This window comes from Rhyacophila brunnea, unplaced genomic scaffold (assembly GCF_057557595.1).
Source record: "Rhyacophila brunnea isolate RB1 unplaced genomic scaffold, BYU_Rbru_1.0 scaffold_21, whole genome shotgun sequence".
Classification (NCBI taxonomy): Eukaryota; Metazoa; Arthropoda; class Insecta; order Trichoptera; family Rhyacophilidae; genus Rhyacophila; species Rhyacophila brunnea.
The window spans coordinates 31,631,604-31,638,934 of NW_028232871.1; the positions used below are offsets into that span (position 1 = coordinate 31,631,604).

Here is a 7,331-nt window from a genome sequence, read left to right on the forward strand (position 1 = left end):
AAAGAAAACAAAAAAATAATACTAATTTCTCTCTTGCATCAATATAGAATTCATTGCCATTCCAATTTGTGCAATTAAAATAATTAGCAGGAATATTATTTATTTTTTATATAAGTTTTTCTTTCAATAATATCTTTTCTCCTTGTTGCATCTCTTATATTTTTGTATAAATAATGATAGACTAATTTTTTTTATAAAATTTCTTTCCTCCCAAAATAACTCTGAAGTTTCAAAACATAAAATATGTCGATCATCGAATCGATATGTTTTATAATTAATTTTTATTAACTTTCTAATCAAAGTGTAAACTATTAATTCCACAAAATCATTCAAAATAACAATATTTTGATCGCTTACGACATTTCGATTCTAATAAGTCATATTTTGTTATATTAAATAATAATGCTTAATTGAAACGGGCGTTTGTGGCAATTGCATTTATTTTTTTAATATTTTTGCCACATTAAATAATGCCTAATTTTTTAGCTTTTAGTAATTTATAAATCATTTTAACTCCCCCCCTGCTCAGAACAAATGCTTCGACATATTTGGTAACTCCATATTTTTTGAACAATGTACTTTTAAATATTGAAAAATAAACATTTTTTACTACTCACTGACATGATTCTCGGTACGATTTTTTAAATCGATATATTTTTGACATTGTGCACACTTTTATAGCAATCTTTTTTATCACGTCATTTATATTTTATGCACGCACTGTAAAAATAATTTGTATTATAATTTATATGAATAAAAATAATCTATATTTATTTTAATTGTTTTTTTATTATTATTTTTAGCACCTTTTTTCGCTTATTGTGCATGGTCTATAATTTTATGTTGTACTTTCAACCAGTGATGTATTTGTAAAATATCCTATAAAAATCATAGCAACTGAAAATTATAGTAAATAAAAGGAATTAAAGAATATTACTTAAAACTGTCTATATGTGAAATTCCTACAATTATATAAAAAAAAAATCATTTTCGGTATTCACAATGTATGTATTTGGGAACTTAGATTACTGCAATCCATGGAAAATGTTCTCTATTCCCAGCAAACCAAATACATCACTGTTTTTAACGCTTATTGATTTTAAAAACAGCTTTATAAAATGAGCGTGAAATCAAGGTAGAACAAAGAACTTATTGTATTCTATGTAACTCATTGTTAATACCGAGGGTATTTGTGATGTGGTGAAAAATATCAGATGACCATTGTGGCCTAAATTGTTCATCCGATTGTTGTACCGAACTCTTTATAGGCCGTAACTAAGACACCATTAACCAGGCAATAGCTGTCAGCGTCGGATCGGCCATATTGGACAAACGGAGACCATAATATTACACTTTTTTTGGTAATTATATTTTTATATTTTAATATTAAAAACTTGTATAAAAATGTCACACACGTCCTTATTACAACTCGGAATTGAGGGGTCAAGAATTTGTATTTTTTTTGAGGATTAGTCATCCACACCAACGCGAATTATTCGCACCACCTGTGAATGTTTTACAAATGAAGTGGCTTATGGACGAGATTAAACTTGTATGACAGTTTTGCATTGGGAATGTTAATCAGCAGCGAAAAAACATGTTGCAAAATTGCAACGCACCCTGACTTTATATTTCGATGCGAATGGTAGGTATGTACCTAATAGAAATATTTTGAATTATCATATTATATATGTGACGACTGCATAATATTTGTATATACCTATTACATATGTGTGGTTTTAAGTCAAATACCATTTGAAATGGACTTTTATCACCGTCTATGATTATGACAGTTAGCGATAATAAGTTTCTGAAGGTTTAAATTCAATAACTATTATTGATTTAATTTTTCTGCAATTATCTTTTGAGTATTTAATGTAAGAATTTTCGTTATATAACCTATAAAATATGACGCACCATGTTGTGGTGTGAATATTTCGTATTAAGGTGGGTGATCCTTAATACTCCTGAAACACTTTTGCGGACATGCCAGCTAATATCATCACTCTTCATTTCGATCAGAACTATCAGTCAAACCACCAATATGTACTTGAAATACGGTCAAAGTAGACAAGAAATGCATGCAAATGTATGCCAGATACGACACAGCAAGAATGCTTCATTGTATGTGTCCTATTTATGCTATAATTTCAATGTTTGTCATCCATTGAGCAAGTTCATAACGTTGTAGCCGACCGTGCGTCTTAACCCTTAACACTCGAGTGCCGCCATATCGGCGGCATTAGAAGTTTGCCGTATTACTCGAGTGCCGCCGTAGCGGCGGCACCGCCTCTAAAGTCATTTTTTGTAATATTTTCATAAATTTTTATAATGCGATTTCAATCAAGTTAGAATGAATAATAATAGGTTATTACATTTATCTGAGAAAGAAGTCGGCAAAAGAATACTGCGTGCCTAATTTCAACATAGTATTTTTATCGGAATCTTCTCTTTTTTTATTCGTAGGTCGTCGCTTGCAAGCAATGTTTTTTTGTCACATAAATTTTATTTATTGAACGTTCCCAGACTAGAGTGAAGTGTTTGTCACGCATGATTTTGAAGTGTGTTTATATTTTTTATTGGTTCTCGCTTGCGCAGGGGCGTCCGTATAGTTTACAGTTTTATATTTGAATACTGTTTTTGATGACAATACTTACTAGTATATTATGCCGATTCGGAACCTATATAATGTGAAATACTCTAATGAGTCAAATGAAAATTATTACGTATCGATTTATTATTTTTTGAGAAATCTTTTGATAATGTGTACCGCACTGGGAATGAGTTGTTATGAGCCCGAAACTAATTTAGGAAATTTACGAGACAGCCGCTTATATTACAAGTGTATTTGAAGGCAATTCATTTGTATCATATTTACAGTCATAATGGACGATTTACATTTTATAGCCAGTTCTCTACATACCGCTATTTCATTACGATTCTGTGATAAGCCAGGATTACATATTGGAGATTGCTTTGTGAAATACCACACAATGAAGAATTATAAATAAACTAAAAATAAGTACAGTATATTCATTATAAATTTATTTTACAGAATAAAAAAAAAAATTTTTTTTTTACATTTTTTTCACCAATTAAATGTTTTATATTGAAATTATGCTTTGTGCGGGAAAAAGTCTCGAGTGGGTGGTATGTACCTATAAAAAAAAATTCGAGTGGAAAAGGTTAATATATTTCTTGTCAGTCTCGTGAGCAGTGTGCCATGAATAATCTCCCTCAAATTGAATCAACATGGACAAATATTTGAATAAACCAATCACTACTTGCACATTTAATGATAGTGGTGAGAGTTGTACTACCTAAAGTTTAAAGAGTACAATCTGAATCTGACCATTTTGTATATTGACTTACAGCTTTGAGCAATGATATAATAAAAAATTATAGTCGAACAGATATGAAATGAGGCATAGTTAGAGAAGAGCACTTAATAATTATTATAAGCCAGCCTATTTCATTTGGATGAAGTCGTGGTCAAACACCAGTTTGTGGTGATACTGACAATTCCTCATTTTATTGCTACGTCGGTGATTCCTACGCTAGGACTTCCATCAAAAGTTAAATATCTCAAATAATAATAAAATTATGATAAGTTTCTATATCAGTTGCGCCTCAAATTCAGAACTGTCTGCAAACGTGTTAATAAAATAATTCAACCATCATTTTTTGTAACTTTACTTTACATCAACGATTAAGTCGGCCAAAACAATTAAAAGAGAAGTACATATCCATAAGAAGCCATATATTTTAATAATAATATTATGCAATTCGTAGTTACTCTGTTTTATTAATACTTACTTCTTTTTGCAACTGTATTTTTGTACCGCACTATAGTGACATTAAGAAATGAATTATGTCATATGGACCTATGTCACTTTGAAATATATTTTATTAACCGAAAAACTGTCGACATAAATAATGAGTGATGACATTTTATTATTGAATAATTAATACTTGATTCAGATTTTTTTTCACTTAATGTGCATTCATGTAAATGTCAGATCGGTAAGTGACATGTCATTGGCACAGTCGCATGAATTTTCAGACACCGTGTCGGTTCCGACAAAAGGTAAGTATTGCATCTCATCATCATCATCACTGTTATGTGCTCTGTAAAAAGCAACGCTTCGACTGAGGCTAGCTCAGGTGCACCTGTAAGGAATGGGGATAATACAAGTCGCTGTTATGCAGTTTAACAATCCATTAATAAAATTGATGTCATCGTTAATATATTATTATAATTTTGTTTATTGATTTCGCTTTACCTGCAAATTGAGACACCGGTCTCCAATGATTATTTATCTATTATTATAATAGTTTGCTGATTTCTGTATTGATTTATTATATCATCATTTTTTCAATCACAAATACCTACACACACAATGTTAGCAGTTATCACACCAATATAGTTTTATCAATAATTATTATTCGCTTATTGGCATTTTTAAAATCATTTATAACTATTAGACAAACTAGTCAAATATAATATGTAATTAATTATTTTTAATTATGTAATATAATTGGATATAATAAACTGTAAAAAAAAAAACAATCAGTGACAGTCAAACCTTTATTATAAACATATTTTCACAAAATGGCTGCCAGTCATATTTAAAACAAAATGGCTGATTTGTCAGAATGTTCACATTATATTTCTAGATTTTACTTACCATGGATAGTCATTAAATCATTGTTTATAGTATATAAATTAATAATTAATGCAAATTGAACACTATTTTAAAGTTTAATATTTTTTAAACTATAAATTCTGTATGTAAAATATAATTAGTTGAATGTAAACAAGATGACAGTGTAAATATTAGAATGGTTGATTGTTAAATTGCATAACAGTCGGGTGAGGTGACACGCAGTGCTTCCTTCTCAAAATTGAGAGAATCTCTGAGAAGATCTTCGGCTAAACTCATCAGCCGATTCACAAACAACCGACATTCTGCCAACCTCCCATCCGCTGTAGATTACACCGACTCATTAAGGTAATTCCAAGCCATAGTTTATACTTTCTTCCATGTTATCTTTGCTATGCTCTATTTTTATTTTAAATTTCGAACCCGCCAAATGGGCTCACAATTTTTTAGTGTTCCCTGTAAGCAAACTTTTGTCCCCTGCCTTGTGATATTCCATTTATTTCCTCCATAGTGAAATAGACTTCTAACATCAAATTGGTGAAATATCTCGACTCTGGCTGAATAACTGGACTTGATTGGAAACTTGAATTATTGACTTTTTGTACTTTATTTAATTTGATATTCCATTGATCAACTTGTATTAGTCCACTCTAAAAGTTATAATGTTATAATGCTATATTTATTACTAACACAAGGAATTTGATCTGGAAAAATATAATGTAGTATGGTGTCATAAAAATATTATGTTTGGAATATTTTATTACATCTTGGTTGTTTGGGTTGAAGGTAAAACGGATAAATAAAATATAGTTTGAATATTCAAATCAGTTTAGAAGAAAATGTGTGCCGTTATTCATTGCCATCACTAAAATAACACTCATAATATGGCCTGTTGCTCTGTAAAGTTTTATTAGAAAATACCAGACTGATGATTTGATCGTAATGATTTTTTTTCCGGATCTATGACAACCAACTAAATAATTAAATAATTTATACACAAACTATATATTACATAGGTATTCTGTTGATTTGTTAAAATTGCAACCGTGACATCGTATTAAAAAAAATCACCAGTCCGGTATTTCGGCATTTATCACGTAGACCGATAATAAATAGAGGGGTAATTTATATCAAGTAGATAGGCGACTCTAAGCCGTGTTGCCAACTTGGATTTTTTCTTGCCAGATCGGATAGGCCTCCAGTTTTCAAGATACACATCTGACATAATATTGCATTAAATCTAACATTATTTCACGCTGCGAATAGCTTAATTTTTTTTAACCAAAGCTAAAATATTACACGAGATTTACTTGAAAATCAATATTTGATGGCCTTTTTCATTTACATAATATGTCGTAAAAGTAACTTACGATATAGGCACAGTTGATGGGAAATTTAGTACCTACGTCTTATCTATTCCTATTATTGTATTAGTTGCGAAGCAATAAATTCTTTTTGAATCATTGTTCTCATGTTGTTTATAATTTTGACTTATTTTTTGAAATATCGGTTTCTAGTCATTTTTTTAATATTGAGAAAATTGTAAGTACATTTTTCTACCAACTAGCTTATTTTCTTATGCTATCTGGTGTGTTTTAGCAACACTCGACTCGAGTATATCAGATTCCCTAAATTTTTATCTGAAATTGATTGTTCGCAATGATATCAATAAAGTGCCAACAGTATCATCGTATTAAAAAGACACTGTTTTATACCCACTCTATATATTATTTTGTGTCTATACTTTAAATACAGAACTCATGCACCTGGATTTGCCTTAATTCTTAAGTAACCCAACAATAGGTATATTCATACAGCAATAAGTATTAGTAAAGCTAGGCTATCCAGATATAGGTACTAACACCATGTTATTTTGTTATTTTTAACAGCATGAAGCGCGCAAACTCCCTGTCCGTGCTCAGTAATGACAAAACACCTTCATCGCCACCTGTTGTGAGGGCCAGGACTCCCATTAACCAAGAGGAGCGGTAGCTTGAAGGAAAATATCGTTATTTATCAAATATTCCTACTATTCTAACTCCTTGAAGTTATTGGAAAATTTCTTGTCATCCTTCCTTCCCGCCCTTTTCTCTGTCAAAGATTTGCTGCTGTGGCCACCCTGCGTAATAATTACTAATGAATCGGTCGTTCTATTTTTAAAGTCGTGGATGGAAGACGAATATTGAAACGTCAAATGTTTTCAGAGATGTGGTACAGCATTTTAACTGGATTGATACAAACGAGAAAATAAAAATATTAACTCAAAATTCACCATGAAAATAGTCACTAGTCAACGATAACATTAATTTTGCCAATACGTCGGCATTTTACTATGAAACACAACATACATTAAGTACATTTCATTTAATATAATAATATACAGATATGTTACTAAAATAAATTGAGATGATTACTTATACTTATATATTATTGTCTATGCTGCCTTTCATTAATGTTTTAATTTCGAATTGAATCGTTACACGCACACCACTGTCTAGAAGAAGAAAAAATATTCTTGATTCTTGTGAAAGGGGATTGTTTATTTTTCTAGGCATTCTGTTAGAAATTATTCTTTCTTTTCAATGAGACTAAAACAGTACATCAAATGAATTCATTTGGATAATGCGAAAAATATATTGTATTCGAGAAAAATTTGAAATGCTTGTT

At 30.3% G+C, this 7,331-nt stretch overlaps 1 long non-coding RNA gene across 1 annotated transcript; it reads left to right on the top strand.

Annotated features, from left to right (window-relative positions):
* Window positions 1–4,051: 4,051 nt before the first annotated feature.
* On the top strand, window positions 4,052–6,783 carry LOC147070953 (uncharacterized). Its single transcript, XR_015070926.1, has 3 exons — window positions 4,052–4,087; window positions 4,870–5,012; window positions 6,554–6,783. It is a non-coding gene; the product is annotated as an uncharacterized LOC147070953 (long non-coding RNA).
* Window positions 6,784–7,331: the final 548 nt, after the last annotated feature.